Raw genomic sequence first — 21,717 nt, forward strand, 5'->3', positions numbered from 1 at the left:
TTTATAACATTTGTGCTTTTAGTCAAATGAATGAGAAGTGAGACTGAAGCAGACGGAGCATAAACATTACCAACAATAAAAGAGATATGTGCAAATCAGGGGGACACTGGACCTACCACATTTGCAGTTCCAGACCCTCATTTAGTGGTGGGCTAAGCATCCGGTTTCTGGCAGCGCAGCTTTGTCTTGCTCTGCTGTAGGAAGCCTTTGATCAGCAACCTGTTCTCCAAAGGACCACTGGTCAATGAACATGAGAGGACTCGCCCTACATAGTGCAGGTTTTCGGAAAATACCTGTTTGGGACCACCAGGAACAAAAAAAAATACAAATGTCTAGGGATGGGAGGAACCTGCGGAATTTGCCTCCTTGGAATTTGGCATTATCTATCGGTGAAGGCGGGCAAATGTTATGTCAGAATGAAAGACGCTCTATTGAAACCACATGTAAGAGTTGCTGCATTAACAATCAATAGGAAATAGCAAAACAAATAATTTCTGAGTGCCCTCCAGAGGTCTACCACGGATATGGTAACCTTTTGTTGCCAACCAACAAGTGCATGGAGTTGGACTAAAGTCAGGGGCTCTAGATTAAGAAATTCTCAAGTGGGACAAGTCTGGAGGTTTTAGCAGTGCAGAGCCACAGGATACCGAATACATGCAATACCTGATGTGTGACCCCGTCAATAAACTCTAGACACTTGGTGTTAAAAGATCAGAGCAGAGCCTAAGGGAAAACACCAGGTTGACTGGAAAGTGAGATTGAATCTAATGCAATTGTTGGAAATGGACAAACTGCCTTTATACATTCATAGGGATGGAGCTCAAAGTCAGAAACAAGACTCAATGAGGGTCTTGGGTTTGGATGGGCTTTTCTAGATACTTTGGAGACTGGGAAATGTCACATCAGTATGAGGTAGTGCAGTTATCTTATACAGTTGTGTTTAAGCCAGATGGTTGCACCTAGGTCATCCTGGTATTCAGGCATGGGTAAAGATAGATCTTTTGTTCCCACAAAAATGAAAGCAGACCATCAAGAGAAGGTTTGTAAGGCAAAACTGGCTTTCTAAACAATTGCAGATGTTGGTTGATCCCAGTGTCTGAGTCACATGGGAAATAGAAGTGTTCCCTTATGTCTCACAAGTGGTGCAGGTCTTTGTAGTCTTACCAGTAGCAAACTACTTAGCGTGGATTTCTGTAAAATGATTCAGCAGCCTCCTTCGGCACACTCTCTCAGCAAGACAACCTCTTAGAAGCAAAATTAATAATAGGAAAATAGCTACCCAGGATATCAAGGTCAAAATCTCCATGTGGACTGTTCCATGATATGATGCTGAGCTCTTGGATCAAGACTTTTGGTGATATAAATTCAAACTGAAAATTGATGCACCTCTTCTGGTTTCCTCAGGCAGGCAGCTAGGAGAAGATAGAGTGTCTTCTGCACAAACTTAATAATCTGCATTTACAATCTTAAGTCAACTGGGTAAGAAGCTATCCCAAGGATAGAGCTTGGAAGGCATGGATTATAGCCTAGTTTATGGGAGGCTTCTTAGATGAGCGTAGGAAGTTCATGTCGTACCAGGGTGTTTATATGGTCGCCATCTGATTCTACTGGATTAGCGTAATTGTAGATAAAACTAAACCAGATGTCTTCAAATTTTGTAATGCTGACCCAACTCTTTCCTAAGGACAAAATGTCTTCGAGGTGGTATCCTTCAAGCATTAGCAGGGATTAAATGACAGGAAGGGAGGATAGAGTTGACTGGGAGGAAGTATATTACATTGCTGGCCCAGTGATGATTGTACTGCGCCAACACTAGCAGAGCAGGATCGGATCCTTCCTTTCTTTTCCCTTTTTTTTTTACACTCTATGTATTCTAATCTTCCCGTTGCTCTTCTTTCTCCAGTCAATAACGCTGATGGTCTACTCACCTGCACAGCCACAGTCACACCTCTCCCCACACTGCCAACTCTCCCCTTTCAATCTTCCTCTTCACCTTCACTGTCTACCATTCTCCCATCACTGCCACTCTCTCTCTCGTCACTGCACTCTTCCCTTCTCCTGTAATTGCCCTCCTCTTTCCTGACCCTGTCCTCTCTTTCATCAGTGTTCATGTGTCATAACTGTTCAGCTCTACTGATCCTTTTTTCTCTTTCCAAATAGGCCCTTCTCCAGTCACTGAGCCCATCCAATTAGTTTAGACTTCACATCACTACTGCTCTCTCTCATCAGTGTCTGTCTCTTCTATCACTGCCCATCCCTTGTCATGTGTAAGTTTTTCCCTCTCCTGTCACTGTCCTCCTTTCTTGATCAGGTTTCCTCTGTTCCACCACTATCTCTGTTTACCCCTCCTATTAGTGTTCACTTCTTTGGCCACTGTCCTCCTCTTCCATCATTGCCCCTCTCTCCCTTCAGTGTTCACTTATGTGGTAATTTTCAATTTCTCCAATCTGTGACCACTCTCCTTTGCATACTTCTTCAGCCAGCCAGTCAGTCAGTCAAAACATCTTTATTTGGATAATCAAATATCCATAAAAGAAAAATCACATAAAAACATTTAAAAACATATAAAATACAAGATAAAACACAATTTATCACACACAAAATCAGAGCCAACCTAAGATAGCTGAATATTCGCTAAATTTTTGACATGGCCATCTTAATCATAAAGCATAGTGCGACGAGCCCAAACAGCCGCTCTGAGAAAAAAGCCTACGTGTAGGCTTGTCTTGGCATCCGGCATTTGTAACAAGAAACTAAAGACCACCCTGAAATCCTTACTATTGTGTTTTTGATGAGCAGAAATTAAAAGTGATTTGTATATCTCAAGTAAAGTTTAGAAAAAGCGCAAAGTGCTGCATGGTCTGACAAGAACTCCCATCACATGGGCAAGGGCACACATCTGTGTTTTTTTGGACACCCCGTGGAAAGCATAATAAGCTCTTTAGTGTGCCCACACTAAACCAAAACAGCAAACTCCATTCCCAGCACCCACTCGCTGTAGATAAAGAGCTGTTAAATGGGCTTGCTGCAACCATATTCACATAAGTTGCCGCAGTTAACTTCCTTCCATCCTCATTCAATCTTGGGTAATTCTCAAAATTAAACAGATTGCTGCACACATTGTTTTGTTTACATTTGCATTATTTTCAGGGTCTGTGAAGCTATGTTGTAAACCAATCTTTTGAACAACAGACCTCACACGGCTAACCTATCACACTCAGTCCCTGATGATATCCCTGGTTAAAGTGGCCTCTGCATTTCTCCATACTGCTAACCACAGAAATGCAAGGCGTACTCTAATATAGTCTTTTAGGTAGGGTAAGTCTAGTTCTTCATGGCAGATCAAATAAGAAGATAACATAGGGACCAACAGCACCTTCCTACAAAAACTACTTTCTTCAGCCTGAATAGCATCACAGTTAGTGTTACCTCATATCCTAGCTCCATATGTTGAGATAAGAGTATACTGAGTCTTATAAATATGCAGCAAATGGCTAAGGGTACCCCCTTCATGTTGCTGGAGTAGGTTACATAATTAATCTACTGCCCTAGACAACTTAGACCGTCCTCTGAGTGATATGAGACGTCTAAGATCCTGATGCAGAAAAGGTGTCCCCTAAGTAGGAAAAATGCTGGTGTATCTTAAACTGTTAGTGCCCTACAGAAAGGGTCACTAACTGCTTACCCTTCAGGTCATTGCTATGATATAGGGTTTGGCAAAATCCATCACCCATGAAGTCTACAGAGGCATCCACCAACAGACACAGGGCTTTTGGCGTCTGTGCCATCAGCACTGCTTCATCAGCGTAAAGGAGAGAAGGAAGCGATAACCCTTTGATTTTGGGTATGTCTGGAGTAGCAGCAACTAAAAAAGGTAGAGCTTATTAATCTATAAAATGAATAAAGCAGGGGCCAAAATATACCCTTGTCTCCCCCCATGAAATCCTCATGTCATTGGACACCTTTCTATCTGTGCTTATTCTAAGTCTGGCCTTCATTTCTCTGTGTAAACATGCCAACAAGTGCACCAGTGCTTCATCCCTTTCATAAGAGAGGAGGTATTCCCACAGCTTGGAGTGATTGACACAGTCAAACGCTGAGGTCAGGTCCATAAATGCCATGTATAAGGGGGATTGTTTAGCAGCGGTATATTTACCAATAATCAGTGACAGATTAAGACATTGCTCAACAGTTCCCACCCAATTTCTAAAGTCATAATGGCAAGGGTACCAAATGGATGTCCTGTGTCCACTCTTTAATCCTGTTGTAAAATACTCTTCCTAAAAAGTTTACAGATGTGTCTATTAAAGATATGATCTTCAGCCAGTGCTCACTTCTTGTATTGGTGTTCACTTATGTGGCAGTGTCCACTTCTTATGTAGGTGTCCATCTTCCTTGCACCATTTCCCATCTCTTCAAAGTCACTCTCTCCCATCAATACCACTCTCTTACATCAATGCTTGTCATTCCCCTTCCCTCCTCTAAATATTTCTCCCTCCAGTCATTGCCCACCTTTCCATCACTTACTCTTCCTGACTCTGCCTCTCATTCTTGTCATTTTCTTCAAACTGCCTATTACTCCTCCCACTGCCCACCATCTAATACATCTGAAGGGGTGCTATTACTGTGTAGAGTTAGCCTGGGAGATGACAGCCTCTTACTCAGCACTGCCCAACATTTAGAGGCCTCAGGAGTTCTATGGGTTCCAATTTGGCTTCTGTTCTTGTTCTGAGAATAAGACGTATGGGTCTCTTAACACATAATTGCCAGAGGTAAACCCCTGAACCACTCCAATTTAGGGCCTGATTTAGATGTTGGAGGAGGGAATACTCTGTCACAAACCTGATGGATATCCTGTTCACCGTATTGCACTCCCTATAGGATATAATGGGATTGTAATATGGTAGAAGCAATAGCCATTTGTGACGAAGGCCCTTAGTCTTTTTTTCTTCTTTTTGGACATCCATACTTAGTGGCACTGTTCTCATGTTTTAATTTATTGTACTCTGTCTCTGCCTGGTGTTCGGAAGAAGACCCCTCAAATCATCTCCTAAAGACCAAAACATCAACTAAACCTGTTTGGGCTGAATGTGTTCTGTGAACTTTCCAAGCAAAAACATAAACAGAAACATAAACATAAATGCATAATCTGATTATGACCAACAGCTGGTTACTCAGCCAAAACTTGTACATTTTCTTTGTATGTGTTTCTTCAGAGTTCCTTCACTCACTTAAGCACTACATCTTCATAATCACCAATCACCTTTACCAATATAATGTATATGTATACACTTTGATGTGATGCTGACACCCTGTTTGCAGGATTGATTGAATTACGCTAATTATGTACACTCTGAAATCTTTATCTCACTGTTGGTCCTTACTATAACTATGATATAGCCATTGTTGTGTTATCAAATGTATGGATTAGTTTCCTAAATTGATCTCTGGTCGAAGGATGGCAATGTGGGAGAAACACTGATACTGGAACTTTAAGTGCATAACCATGTGCCATTGCCAGTAATTGCTGTCCCTGCTCACTAACAATATGCATAAGTAAAAACGTGTGTGGTTCTTAATGCACCGCTGAGCACACCAAAAATAAAAGACACGATTTAGTGGCTTCTATGGCACCCATCTACTCTAATGCTTGCACTCGCTCTATCCGGCTCTGCACTTCCCAAACACAGTAGTCTGGGTCCATTGTTGCCAAGTGCTTTGTTGTAAATTCAGTGTCTACAATAGTATGCACTTGTGAGCAAGTAGCCAATGCGATTAGAGTTATGCTTTCTGCAGGCAAGTCCAAGAAATGAATGAGGACAATGCAACAAAAAAAACTCAACATCTCCAAATTGGAACTCAAGTCGTGAAATCGAAGGGACAAGAAGACAAGCTCTATTGTGATACATACTATGGATTTGGAACAACTTTGCACTAGAGATCACGTGTGCTTTTTCACTCGTCCACTTCAGAAAAAAGCTAAACGTGTATAGTCAGTGAGGATCTCATCTGCAAGCAGTAAGACAACTCCTAACTATTTCTGATGATACGTGTTTGCCTTCACCTCTTGCCACTTTTCGGCACAATCTTGAAATGTTCCATAACTTCCTACAAACTAGAGTGAGCTGCTGCTCATTTGCTAAGGAAATGTGACATATTTTGATCAGGAACCCAGGAATCAGTTCATGAAATTGCCAGAAAAGACGAAATTCTTCGATAAGAAGGCATGCCTTCATTTAGAAACTTGTAGTCAAATCATGATTCAGAAACAGTGGTCACACCATGGTCCATAACCTCACATGCAATGTGTCAGATACCAGTGGACATTATTTTGAAGCTGGCAGACATGCCTAATTTGGGGACTACAGAAAATGCCATGATTCTAGAACAGGTGGACAGACTAAGTCATGCTGTGATCCAAAACAGACGTACCTGTCTTGTTCACATGAGTGTGACAAACAGTAGTTCTACAGCTAGAGATAAATGTCTTGAATTTTAAACTTGGTGACATGTTATGGTTCTGAAATACGAGGACATGTCATTATACTGCAACAGGATGTGATGGTGAATAGTGTATTTGGGGTACTGTTAAACATTATTGAGGTATACAAGGTCACGCCCCCTTTATCATCTCCTTAAGCTCACCACAAATCCATTTCATTCATTCAAATGTAACCACGTAGCACTGTTGCTTTCTTAAGAGAACTCCTCTTTCTTTGCAAATCTTTGCACTCCCACAGATTATGAGGCCACATGAATATTTTTGCATAAAACATGGGGCCAGAGTTACAAGCCCTTGCGCCCCTGAGTGCCACATTTGCAGCAACATTTTTGCTGTAAATGTGGTACTAACGGGCCACTACTATTGTGCAATATTTACAAGGTGGCGCAAACTAGCTTTGCGCCACATCATGAATAATATATGCATGATGTAGCAAAGGGGGCATTCCCTCGTTAGAGGGTCACTAAAAATGGCGCAATCGAATCTACAAGATTCCATTGCGCCACTTCTAGCGTCTAGTGTAATTTTTAAAACCTGCTTAAAATGAGGCTCCCATTGATTTCAATGGGCCTCAACACTATACTGGATTAGCGTAATTTTTTTACGCTAATCCGGTATACCGTTACAATAGCATAAAAAAAAATACACTATTGCCCCTTGTAAATACGGTGCTACCATGTTGGCGCTAGGGGACACCAGGGGGCCGCAAGAATAGTGGTGCATCACTTGTGATGCACCACTTTCTTGTAAATATGGCCCGTGGTTCTTTTATCCACTTCCTGTGACATCACCTCCTGTGATGGAATTATCTCAAAGCTCATTTTCGTGCCCCTAGTGATTCTAGCGGCTAGTGCTGGTGTTTTTTGATGTAAATGGCTAGACACAAAACTATTCATCCACCTATGAATCTTCACAAATAAAAACACACTGGTTTTTCGGTGTGTATTTTATTTAAACATCGTCTTTCAAAAAAAAAAATAGCAAGCATTATAACAAGCGATCTTGCTAGGGTGATGTCCTCATTAGACAAATGGATATTTATAGATTACAGCTTTCAAAACTGTAATTTATCCACGAGGTTGAATGGAAGGAATAAAAAAAATGACGCTATAAAACGCCAGATTAAAACTGTAGTAATCCGATCCCATGGAATATTGTTTAAGGTGGTTCAAATAAGAAACGGCAGAAGCATACACTACATTTTACTGCGCTCTTCCACGGCACACAGTACATGATCCGTGTATAAAACAGAATTATATGTTTCACTTCCACTGTAATACAATGATATGATAAATGTAAGAAAGCACGGGATAAGCTTTCATATCATATAAAACTCTTTCAGGCCACTGGCACAAAATGATGTCCTTGTTCAACTCATCAAATGGCACCTTAAATCTAGGTGAGGACAAATGGGGGTGATGTGCACGCGCAGGCAGGGAACTTATTGCTTGACACGGATCAACAGAGCACTTAGGAAACCAGTGCAGTGGGAAATCAATATGACTCAGGGCCAGCCAGGACGCCATCCTCAGCTCGCCTCTGCCAAAAAGGCGGGCTAGAATTCTGCGGGTTACACAGCTCACATCTCACTCGATTTATCATTTTAACCTTACATATTTTTGTTGGAGGTATAATGCACACTGTAAGATAAAAACGTTTCCTTCAACACTTAATTAAAAAGAAACAGAACCATTTGAACTGCACAATGAAAGTCTTGTTTAATACCTGGTATCAGCGTTTAAGGTCGTCATGCCTCAGATTTGAAATATTAATTTTTTTATGTTATTTTTCTTTGAAATATTTCGTGTAGTTCGGACCTGGCTGATAAAGTGGCGACACATTTTGCAAATATTTTTTTTTTATTGTTGGGAGCTTTCTCGAAAATGAGTTTCTGTGTGCATAACAGTATGTGGGTGCAGCTGAGACCAGGTTACAGAATCCAGGCTGTAATGATAACTGGGGTATGTAATTGAGGAGGATGAGGAAATAACTAGAACATTACTGAAAAACACAATTTACATTGTATTTTTTTACATGTTAAGATAGAACACTATTGTAATTTTCATACACAGTGAAGTGACATGATTTGTTTAGGATCACACACGTTTTGCTTGCGTTCTGAGGGTGGGCATACATTCCAGGCGCTGGAGTAAAGAAGGAGGCCTGGGGCACCGTGGGTGTACATTTTCGTTTTTTGTGCACTTAGGCCTCTTTCCTGGTAGAGATGGGGACACAAAAGCTTGTGTGACCCCTTTCAAACACTTACTATGTGTTTCCGAAGGCACACTAATTGTAGTTCAGAAATTTGAAGGTCAGGACTCTTCATTTTCCATAAGCTCATTGTCCTATCAAAATAAGGACACACCATTGCCCATGTGCTCACACCACGTTACTGTTGTGGGCACTGTTAGACCTGACAGCCTTCAGGTGGTCATCCCCCAACTTTTTGCCTGCCTCTCTCCATTTTCTCAATGGTTTTTGCTGGTTTTAAGACTCTGCACACTTTACCACTGCTGACCAGTGCTAAAGCGCATGTGCTCTCTCCCCCTAAACATGGCAACATTGGTTCCTACCCAATTGGCATATTTAATTATTTGTAAGTCCCTACTAAAGTGCTCTAGAGGTGCCCAAGACTTGTAAATTAAATGCTACTAGTTGGCATGCAGCACTGATTGTGCCGCCTGCATAAGTAGCCCCTTAACACTGCCTCAGGCCTGCCATTGCAAGGCCTGTGTGTGCAGTATCACTGCCACTTCTACTTGGCATTTAAAACTACTTGCCAAGCCTTAAACTCCTCTTTTCTTCAAATGTCACCCCTAAGGTAGGCCCTAGGTAAACCAAAGAGCAGGGTGCTATGTAAGTAAAAGGCAGGACATGTACTTAGGTGTTTTACATGTCCTGGTAGTGAAAAACTTACAAATTCGTTTTCCACTACTGTGATGCCTGCTCCTCTCATGGACCAGCATTAGAGCTGCCCTCATATACTTTTAAATGGTAGATTCTGATCAGGAGGGGGTAGCCCTGTCATGTTTAGCATGGCCAGAATGATAATAGAAAATCCTGCTTACTGGTGAAGTTGTATTTAATATTACCATTTTAGAAATACCACTTTTAGAAAGTGGGCATTTCTCTGCACTTACTGCCATCTGTGTATTACAGCCTGTCTCCAATCCATGTCTGGTCTGTGCTGGTTGACAGCTCCCCTTGTGCATTCCACCCAGATAGCCATAAACACAGGACTCTCAGTCACATCTGCATTCATCTGCATACTGAATGGGTCTCTCGGGGCAGGAAGGATGGAGGTGCTCTCTCTTACACTTCGAAGGCCAGTGGCCTGCCCTCACACAAGGGACTGATAACCCCCTACAGGGATCCTGGCAGACAGGACTGGGCTGAAAGGGTAACTTGTGCACTTTAAAACCACTCTTTGAAGTTTCCTCCACCTCAAAGACACTTTTGGGTATATATACTGGGTCTCTGACCCCCTCCCCCCCCGAAAACAGACACTTCTTGATCTACCCATGGACTCTGTCAGGGGGACTGCCTGACTGCTCAAAGGACTTATCTGGACTTCTTTGTAGAGAGGGACTGCTGCCCTGCTTGTTGCCCTGCTGCTTGCTGATCTCTGAGTCTGCTGGAAGGTCTTGGATTGAGCTTCCCTCTTGTTCTGAAGTCTCAGGGAAAACAATTACTTCATCTATTATCTTCTACCTAGTTCACTGACATCAGTGACTCCAGCAAGGATGCCGCTGCCCGACTCCTCACCACTGCCTGCTCCAGATCTGTGGTCCTCACTGCATGCAACGACTGTGGCCTGCAACGCAAGTCTGACGTCGCTGTGACGCCGCTGAGGTCCTGCAGTATGATTGCGACACTGTGAAGTCGACTCATCACGTCTTGCCCTACTGAATTGATCGACCCCGCCGGGTCACAATGAACCGATGCTTCACCACTGATGCCACAGGGGACACCTGGCAGGAGCTACAGTCAAAGGCAGGGCTCTGCATCCTCTTCAAAGGAAGGCTGGAGCCTTTCTCCATTGAAAGGTGGGAGCATGGTGTGAAACCACAGCTACGATCTTACCAGTGCAAGTGTGAACTTGGAGAGGTTTCCAGATTGCTGAAAACTGAAGAACGTATGTTTTGCAATTATCTGCATGGTTCCAATCTGCTCTGGGTACACCTATGAAGAGTGCACGTCGGTACAGACTGGGAATGAAAAAAAAAGTGCATAATATAACTACTTTGTCAACTGCATGTACAGAGCTGAATGTTACTTGGGATTCAACACCAAGTATGTGACAGTGGAGAAGTATTTCTTGCTAGCAACTGAGATTTTAATACGAAATTAAGGGCCAGATTTGGAATTTAGCGGATGAGTTCCTCCGCCACAACGGGGACAGATTTCCCGTCCCCCGAAGTTTAAGTCCCATTATGTCCTATGGGATTTAGATTTCAGCGGATGGGCTATTGCTCACCATTGTGACAGAGTAACCCGTCTGCCGAGTTCTAAATCTGGCCCTAAATCTTTATTGTTGGTACTTTTAAGAAGTTTTCTATAAATGGGAGGTCTGCAATGGCACCTTTTCTGTCCATTTTGCAAATAAAACATGTTAAACTAAACAGACTCTTCATATGAATGTAACAAAAAGAAGTATTGCTATGAATGTATTTCGGAAGGTGTGAGTATGCATGATGAGGGTATGCTCTTTATCTCTATTATTATGCGAGGGGGGAGCGTTGTGAATTCCTAAATATAATTTCACTCTTTTCTAGTGAGAGAATTTCTAGAATTTAAAAAGGTTTATATATTTAATTAGGAAATGTTTTTGATTCATTAATATTTATATCAATAACTGGTACCAGTTAGTGGACACATGCCATCCTTCATTTCTCTGACTATGTAATATATAATATGCTTTTTACATTAGACCAATCATTGTTAGTTATAGTAGTGGGACTAACTCAAACAATGCTTGATTATTTTACTAAAATTATCAGTTCATGGTAGAGATTTGTATCTGTTACACATTTTATGAAACCATTCCATGTGTCACTACATAATGTCATGCTGCAAGGTACATGGAACACCGATGTATGACTCGGAAGTGTAACAAGTCATGCACTTCTGCAGAGGTTTTGTGAACTGTGTAGTGAGTTGTAAAGCACCCCTACATACAGGGATATGCTTATATAACAGGAGATTTGCAAGATTTTAACAAATTAGGCCATTATGTCTTTCTTCCTCACAGTGCATCTGCTTTTTGTAAAATACACCATTTCTCCAACACACAGACACTATACTTCACTCACGCATTTTCTTCTGCCGCTCTCCACCTCATGCAGAACTTACAGGCGTACCTCACTTACTTGCACAATGAGTTAATCTTTGACTTGTCCAGTGACTTGATAGTGCCGTCTGGCGTGTCTTGCAGTAGGTATCATAAATCTCACATCTAATAACCTGTTACTCATTCATTGATGCACTACTATTTCTGCACCTTAGGGTGCACGAATGGGAGAGCCCGACCATGTTTCAGAAAATGTAGTTCCGTAAACCTGGCATGATCAATGTATTACCAAGGACAATTAAATTCCATGCTGCAACCCTCAGTGTTTGCCAAAAACGTTTGGAAGTGCTGGGAATTATGGTGTGCATTGGTGCCAAGCAAGTAGGAAGAAACTTGGGTTTATTGGGATCCACGTACTCTTGTACGTGCACAACATCACAGCTCTTTCTCTTACATACCACTAAGTTGAACAGCAGGAAGTCTGAATGAGAACCTCAACTATTTTCTGTCATCTGTTGGTGTGGAACATTTTAAAGACTTCTCAGCCTTTCCATCTACAAATAGTTACATTTTGACAAGAAGGTTTGAAAAAACAAGGAGCAATGGATGATGAATTCATTTGGACTCAAAGGTTGCTCTCAAGTTAAAGATTTCTTTTAAGGAGGCAGTCCCCTATGTATGAGGCAGTCTGGCCTGTTCCAGTATGGTCTCCTATCGGCTGATAGAACTGTAATATTCTTAGCGGCCAGCATAGGAAGACATACTCTGCCTGTGAAACCTGAGGAAGGTTTCTGGCTACTTGTTGTCTCCTAGATCCTACTAACTCTAAGTCCCTTGCAGAAGTAGATTTTAATGGCTGTTGGTGTAGAAACGAATCAATTTCTATAACAATGGATTTGTAGACCACATTCAAACAAATGAGAGCTTATTTTACCACTGAAGGGCGTTATTTACACCTACACAGCACTTTTCTTCATAACATGAATTTTATTGAAATGCTGAGGGGAAAATCCAAACGAATTTAGATGTACACCAGTTTGAGGAAATTATTATTGGACATTGCTCTTCTTTAAAGGTTCCTAATGAAAGAATACATCCCCCACAAGAAACCAATCAAAAGAAAAAAGGGACAATGTTAGCACTGTCAGCAAATGTTTTGTTTCTACCCTATCACCAAAGAGATGGATTTATGGATGTTGCTGTTTGGGGCCATCGAAGCAAGTAGTGTGCAATGTGGCACATTAATTCGTTGAATCCTTTTACTGTCCTGGAGAATTAAGTCAGTACTATGAAAAATGCTGACTGTTGGTCACTTTGCTAGAATTGAGCCTTTGGGAAAGTAAAACTAGAAGATACCATTAAGGAGAAGGTGAGCTTGTCAAATAATTTCAGTGAATATGGAACACATGTAATATTAATCATATACTAAATTAAAAAACAATTCCTGGTCACCACTCTTAGGCCCGTACTCTAATGCATGTTACAGTTTATTCGCCTTCTCTTGGAAATATCACACTGGTAAGTGCTGCTGATTTTGCTGCTGAACATATTATATTATTTATTTAGATGTTGTAACGATTGCACTGTTACCTGATAGCGCCATCAGGGCTCCATATTTGTAATTTGGGTGTTCAGGCAGTGGGGAGTGTGGGAATAACTCCTTTGACTGCGGGCTAGGGATGATGCTTGTTAAACGGGCTATTTCGGGCCCAATTTCCAAAGCCATTTTCACATGCAAGGTGAACTTAGGTGTGAAAACGGCTTGCTTTTCAAGTGTATATCCATGCTGTGTATTCATATTCACAAAAAGTGAATTTACATTCACTGAGAGAACTAAGAACATTTGATACTACACCATCATTGTGTAATGCTGTATGTCAGTAAATATGCTCGGGTCCAGGTCCAGAATGTCAGCCCAACTAGGTGATCTCCCACTATTTGGCGAGTTTGTGGGGATTCACAAAGTTTTGTCAGGCACATTGCCACATTACATATAAGGAAAAACGTATCCCAGTTTAGGTCAGGCATACAGCTACATCCAAGGGGAAAACGAATGGTAACACCTCTCTGTATTGGGATGATTTTTTTTTTCCTACAGGGAAAAGTATTTTCTCAGAGGAGAAACAGAGATAAAAAACAAATGTAATTTTAGGTGAGTTGCACATCTATTCTTGTGTGAAGGCACACCTGCTGCAATTACGCAGGTGAACAAAAAGGTGTACGGTTGATTAAATAGGAATTGAGAAATTAATTACTCAACTACTCTTTGGAAATGTACCATCACAAGTTCTCAGGAGTACTCCTCGAATGTCTTGGGGATAGAAAGAAGTAAACTGACTTAAAAAATAGAAGGAAACAAAACAAAGTACATATGACATCTTTTTAAATCCTGCCGAGGTATCTGACAGAGCAAACCATTCACTTCCTGCATTGGAGGTGGTGGGGGCCCCAGTGCGGCTAAACTATGTGCAAGGACCAACAACAATTAACGCTCTAGTGCTAAGCTGTGGCTCCTGCAGAAGAGACAGAGAGGCCGGGCTTACATACACAGACAAATGGTGATAATGTGCGCCAAATTGCTATTCGGTACAATATTACCTATTATAGTGTTGTGACATTCCTTTTTGTATCAAGTTGTGCTGTTTTTTGGCCATAAAAAAATAAATGTTCGCAATTATGTCTCCATAACAACAATTTGTCCTCTAGCAGCCCCTGTTTAGTAATCAGTCTTTAAAAAGGATCAATACAAGTTCTGAACTATTTACAACAAAGTTCATTCAATTCTCTATAGTCACGAGGATTCCTTGTTTTGCATCCAACAGTTTTTCCCAACCCTGTGTTAAGATGGCAACTCAAGCCGCCTTTATAGTGTCCTTTAATTCTGCTTGAGCTCCAAGATTCTTTAATTTAAACACTACTAATAGCAATAATTACAAGGCCTCAGCTTTGTACCAATAGTTGAGATACAGATAGGGGAGAGAAAAAAAGTGGATTTTCTGTAAGATGGGAAGTGATGAATAAGTTGTGCTTTTTGCTTAGAGCAAGGCATGCGGTGCGAGCGCCTAGCGTGTCAGTCAGTGAGTTAGAGGGAAAGGGTAAAGAGAAGCTAATCAGGATGAAATGAGATTAAAGGCTGTCTAATTTTACAGCAACTGTGATCCATCAGGCACTGTGAAAGTGACAGTGGAAATGAATGATGGAGACAGACAGGTGGGGCTGTACATTTCACTGATTTATCCTCAAATGCACTGGGCCTTTTTTTATTGAGTGAACATGACCGCATTTATCATGACTGTCATCTGAACCCACTTCCCTCCATTTAAAAAGGTCACTTTAGTGGGAGAGGCACTTTCCAAACAGGTCTGAAGTCCAATAACAATCGCCGGGAAGGCGCCAGCATTGGGACTCTCAGCTTGAATGACAAACTCTCCACAAGGAAGACAAGCAGGACTCTGGTGTTTCATACGTTTAAGGGAATAAAGGAATGTTTGACAGTACCTGCGGTTTATATTTCATCAATCGCTTCAGATACTGAAATCTGTGAAGACAACATGGCCGCATTTGTTTTTAAAATTCAAATAAATATGCTCATGACCGACCATTATGAATTAATTTGGTATTCTTTGAAACATCATTAATGTTGGTTGATTTCATTACTCTAATTCCAGAGTAATTCAACACTAATTTGGATTTTAATTGATATGCCATTATTTTAAAGTGCTACTAAAATAATTATAAGCTGGTTAAATGTTTCGTGCGATTCGTCAGAGTTTCTCATGAAAACACAAACTCAATCAAGCGTCATTTGCATAAAGCTGTAACACAACGCGTGTAGTCAGGATCTTCGGTGGAAGTCACGGTGGCGTAATTTGACTGAAAAGAATACTGCTATTGGCTCATAACTCAGGAATACAAGCCTTACTCCTATTACTATACTCATGACAGCACTGTGAAGAGGCATCAGAGTGTAGATAGTCACAGAAAGTATTTCTTTATTTGTACAAGGATTCTACTTGATAAAATAACAACAGTGGGGTGTTGTCCACAGAGCGGCTCCAAGTAACATTACGTCGCTAAGGAACCTTCAAATGAAAACCATCCATTTATTGATACTTAGCCAAGTACAATTTTGTCCTTTATAAATGCCCTTAGGTTTCTTCTTTCTCGTCTTTATTGTTCTTAACCACAGCAAAGGTGAGGAAAGTTGTCATAAGGTCATATCTCACCCACACAATGCAGCTCAGTAGAAACGAAGCAGTCACCTGCCTTCCTGCCGTACTTGCTTATCTACTTCAGCTTGCCCCATCACTGAAAATATGTTTAAAAAAAGCTAGCTGGGTTCCTGCCACATGCCCGAGCGCCCTGGCGCCACCTCTAGTTGGTTGATATAGGCCTACCCTGCAGAGTTTTTATCAAGTGAGAGGCTCCAAGTGGCATCAAGGCATCAAAGATGAAGCCTGAGTTATCACTTATGTCGCTCGAGCCTTCTGTGTAAAACTGGACGGATCAATTTGATTGGCAATGGATTTGTATCACAAACTTGCATAGCACTCTACCTAACATGAAGTTTATTAAAATGCTGAGGGGAAAATCCAACTAATTTAGATGTACACCAGGTTGGACAGCAACCCCATAGACACCCTTCCTGTAAAATAATCTCATAGATCAACTTCATGGCTATATAAGATGCCCATCTGGAGTGTTTTATCGGCAGAGAGAATTTACCATATGGTGGAAGCCAGTTCATGGAAAATGTTACTCCTCGAAATCCTTTTACCTACCCTGTATTTCTAAACCCTTAGCCTCTTTTCTCCTGCTTTTCTGGTTTTAATGTCAAATTAAGTTTCCTAACCACTTATGGAAATGCTTAGCCAGCTGTCCAATGGAAACTGAACCAACAAACTTGGGGGAAATCTATTGAAGTGCTGGGCTGACAAATCTGGGACATCCTGAAATCATATCCGGGGCAATTAGTCAAGATTCCCATACTTCAAGAGATTGAAGAAGACATACATTTTTAAGGCGGCATTGGATGCCCACACAACAATCAGGGCCACCACGTTCTGAAACCGGGAGGTAGGGAAAGGGTCATACTAAGAGCAGCTTAGAACCCTTATCAGCCTTAGATGTGATGCTGCAACCATCCAAGGTCTTGACTTCATGTGCTTTAACTTTACCTGTAGATCAGCTTCATGGGCCCGAAAAACAGCATCTCAAACCAGAAATGGGCAGAAGGAAACATGTCACAATGCTTCTAACTTTCGAAATAAACAAAATGACTTAAGCTCACTGACTTCGGTAGCTTATATGCAAAGGTGGTATAATGATTGTACACTTATGTTCTATTTTTTTAAAATAACTTTTGAGGAAGATAGCCCCACATTATTCCAATTGAATCCTTAAAGTAAGTAGTGTTCTTGGTGCCTTAGAGGCAAACACAATCTAATCAGTGTTTTACAGCTCCTAAATCACATTATGGTCTTCTCAGGAGAGAGCTTATGTCTATTATCGACATGTCAACATATAAACTATTTCCTAGAGTAGACATTTTTTAAAAAGTTCCTTTAACTTACAGAGAGAAATTCCGCTTCCGGATACAAAGCCTTTCCAGCAGCCTCATCTCTTTAAATCATCCTATTTCAAAAGTATGTACAAAATGCTACAGTTCTTGACTTTTGGGGGTTCTTCGCCTCTTAAAATGCTCATTATCTTTCATTGCTTTGACCTCAAATAGGAAGTTTTAATATTTGAACTCTTGTCATAGCTCATTTGTGTGCTTAAGACAACATACGTTTTAGTAAGGGTGAATGTTATGAACGAAAACCTTCGAATGAAATGTTTTTTTAGCTCAGTGTATCATTCTTCTATTCCCTTAGAATTAGCATTAGCGCTCATTATTAGGTATTAGAATGCATAAAGGAGTCATAGCAATGACAATGGCTTTCAGTGTGATGTTTCGGTCAGTGGATACTGATACAAAAATGTTGGTTGTAGTTCCTAGTACACAGAATATGATCTAGCTGGTTCACTCGACTTCCTAATTTGGTTTGGGCTGGAATGACTGGCAAGTTGTTCCTCTCATGCAAGTGGCCAATGAGCTGATAAAAGTGAGGGAGTGCAGCTCTGGGGTTTTATCATAGTTGCTTCAAAGAAGTTTAACACTTTCCCCAATAACACTTTTGGAGTTTACAATAAGACACTGACATTGACACTTATTGATGTGGGTATTATTTCGTTTTGTTATTTTACATAGCCTTGTTTTGTTGCCTGCTGGCTACTTTAGAGAACTTTTTCACCCTGGAGAGGGTGCTAAAAGGAGGCCAATTGGGGATCAGGAGCAAAAAAGGGAATCACATGTGAGGTCTCTTTGCACAGAGGAGAAAAGAGGATGTAGTGGTTCAGAGCTACTTGAAAGCTTAAAGCGAGGAGGAGAGACAGTTCAGAAGAAAGAGGTTGTAAAAATGTGAAAAAGGGAGCAGGAGAGGGTGGCCGTAAAGCATGGTGACGGGGAACAATATGGTGGGCTCACTAAGCAGAACTCGTAACTAGTGCATGAGAAACTAACCCATTTTCCTTTGCTCTGTTTTGACAAACGTGCAGTAGACAGATACATACAGCTTAAAGACTTTTTTATCTCATTGGGTTTCTACTGATTGTAGACTGCAAAAGTCGCTGAGACTTGTTTATAAATAATCATATATCTGTATTTGACAATTCAAACCCAATTGGCTCTTGATGTTTGATTATTATCAGCACTGCCAGATACCACGTATCAGGGGTTAGACTAACGCATTTTAGTGCAGATGTTCACATCACTGCCCTTAAATCTTATTTCATGCATTACTAACTCCTACCAGTATGACGAGGCACTGCAGGAAGCGCTATTATAGTAAACAAATCAGCCTATGTCCTTGCTGTGAGCTGCTGCCCCAGGCAATAATAAGCTGCAAGGCTCAGGTCGAGTAGCGGTGACTCGTTGCTCATGGTGACGGCCTGCGCTGGCCGGCATGGAAGTGGTTACTTCGTAACTTTCACAAGCACATTAATCTGCAGCCTGTGGGCCACGTTAATACCCTGCCTCACTCACATTAAAAATATAAACAGGCTCCTGGCCCAGCCTCATGTGCCTGCAATAATCAACACCACATCCGGCAGCCCCAGGCCTGGTCAGAGGATAACTTGTCTATTACTGTCTGGGCTCCTGAACCTGCCCTGCACCTCAGCATTCTGTCAGACAACAGCAAGCATGGTGGGTGCGGTGCATCATGGTGAGGCTTGGGCTGGAGTCCGTGGGCAATTATAAGCACCAGCCCCACATGACATAGCCCATGCCTTGTTGCCACACTGTTTTGAATGGAGCTTCACAGAAGGAAACAGCCACTGCAAGAAGATGGTTAACAAGGACATACACTGGGCCCTTCTTGGGTCACGTAAGTCTAGCACTAGGGAACCTTTTCTCAAGACTTGATGGTCATGAGGATCACATGGTTATGTACCAGCACCCAAGGCTGGTGGTAGGCATGGGCAGTATGGCAGCATGGGCACTAACATGGGGCCTCACACCAGTGTTCCCCCTGACCTGGGCCTTGCACCTATGGTGCAACACTCCACTGCGAGGCCCAGGGAAGGGACGCCTCTCTCCTGGGCCTTGCAGGCATGTGTAGCGCTGCGAGGAACACGGGAAGGGGCCCACCTCCCCTGGTCCTTGCAGCACAATACCACAGATGAGAGGCCCAGGGGAGTGGGACCCTTCTCATCTGGGCTTTACAGCCCTACCATAGCTGTGAGGTCCATGCGCATTCAGCAGGTTTGGCCATCACTTTGTTTTTAATCCTGCCCACTTAAAGCTACCGCATGACGCCAATTGTGGTACCTCCAGCACTTTTAACTCTTCCAAAGGATAGTTAACGCTCAAGATTTCAGCGCTTTATGAGGTGTGAAAGGAATACTTGTCAGTGGCAAGCAGGAATGCATTAAAGGACAGAAGGGGTCCTGCACCATGCAGGTTCAGATGCACCTACAGCTTTTAAAATGCAAACAGCCTTGAGTGAGGTAGTGAAACCCTTTAAAAAATGTTTTTTACAGTTTTATGTTGTGCAAACTCGACTTGAAGGTATTGGAGGGCTTTACATGAGCACCGGTTACATTATACAAGGACAAATTTCAAGGGCCACTGGGATTATGCAGCAAGGAAGGACCAAATTATGCAGCAAGAAAATGAAAAATATTCAGCATTATGCTGCTTATTTTAAGATAGTATCAGGCTATTAGTTTGTCACTTTTACATGAGAACACTGCCTGGACAAAGGTTTAACACCGAAAAACAGCAATTTGCAACTGAGAGGTGAACAGTCAACCTTTGCTATGTGCCTTCTGCTGCACCTCAATACGTCCCACTGCATTTCTTGTGATTTTTTATCTGTTTGAGCTAGAAACCACATTTTTTGTGAAAATCTGCAAACTATACAGCAGGTGATAGATTATGTGGCAAATGAGGCAAATCCATAACTAGGCGAAAAACAATGTTGATGCAGAATTGCATAATTCCAGTAGCTCTGCATATTCCTTTGTAGGCACAGGGGGATATAAGTGTTTTGCCCAGTATCACAGGATGTTGTTCTGACGCTGAAAATTTAACCTAGTTCCTGAGTTGGTAACTGTGTCTATAATGCCACATCCTCTGCCCTCCTATATCCGTGCTCAGGACCTGCTCAAGCAGAATACCTATTTCTTACATTCAGTCTGTTTCAAAGTGCTGCCAGATTGTCAGATCAGTGGACAATGCACAGTGAGAGCATTATTTGCCCAGGATCAATCAGTTGGTTAACGCAGTAGACCCAGGACCACTGCTACTTGGTGCAAAGTCTGTATATTTACCACATTACTGCTTTTAGGTGACTATACCTCATGCCTGGGTGCCTCTCTCCTCCAAGGGAATATTCATTCAGTTTTATAGATCAAGCAAGTCATTTTCATATTGAAAGAAAATACTCCCAATCTTGCTAAAAAAGGTAGCAGCTAAGCAATAAGTTCAGAAAAGTGATTGCCCAAAAGCATACAATGCAGCCAAATGGGAGGCTGGAATTAAAAGCGTTCTCCTATTTCCACATTTGCATTTAGTTCACTAGACCACAACTGAGGTCTAAGTGATTCTGATGGTAAATCAAAGGGGCTGCCCATTCCAGGGAATTGTCAATCTGTTATGAGCCCTGCCCAGCTTTAGAACTCAGTGTTGTTTGCCTCCATAAAGCTGAGATTAGATGTTAAATATTTTAGTTCCATTGCTGAAACATACTCACTGCACCAGGTCCTGTGGCAGTGGGTACTCACACTTCATAAACGTAATCTCCAGATGAGTTATTTTTATTATGGCCTGCTTTAAAGGGGGGATTCAGATGAAACCCCCTAAATTATATCTTGTGTCTCATAGGTCCTCTGCTCACCAACAAACATCTCCTGATGTCTCTGCAAACACACAATGTTTCTCCAAATGTGCAGGTGTCTCCAAAGGCACAAATTGTCCTGTGAAGTGATAATGGAATATTGGCCTCGCTACTTGGCTGTCGCGGTGATGGCTGGGAACATGGCTGTGAGGCCCAGGGAAGGAGACCCTCATGCCCTGGGCCCTGCAGCACCAGACCATGGATGTGAGTCCCAGGGCAGTGGGCCACATCCCATGGGCTGGGCAGCACTATACCATAGCTGTGAGGCCCAGGTGATAGGGCCACCTTTCACTGCTCCTCTCAGCTTTGGATAATAGTGGGATGGTCCAGGGCTAAATCATCATTGCAAGGCCCATGAAAGAGGGCTCCCATATTCTGGGTACCCTCATCTGGGCATCGCAGCACAAGATCATGGTTGTGAGGCCTAGGGGAGTGAGGCCTACACCTCATAACCATGGTGTAGCACTGCAAGCCCTTGGGGA

At 42.0% G+C, this 21,717-nt stretch overlaps 1 protein-coding gene across 2 annotated transcripts in view; it reads right to left on the minus strand.

The window, feature by feature from the left end:
- The window catches only part of KLHL14 (kelch like family member 14), a 129,078-nt gene that overhangs the window by 23,557 nt on the left and 83,804 nt on the right, over window positions 1-21,717 (minus strand). The gene's annotated exons all lie outside the window — the stretch shown is intronic.

The sequence above is a fragment of the Pleurodeles waltl genome, chromosome 2_2, assembly GCF_031143425.1.
Source record: "Pleurodeles waltl isolate 20211129_DDA chromosome 2_2, aPleWal1.hap1.20221129, whole genome shotgun sequence".
Taxonomy (NCBI): Eukaryota; Metazoa; Chordata; class Amphibia; order Caudata; family Salamandridae; genus Pleurodeles; species Pleurodeles waltl.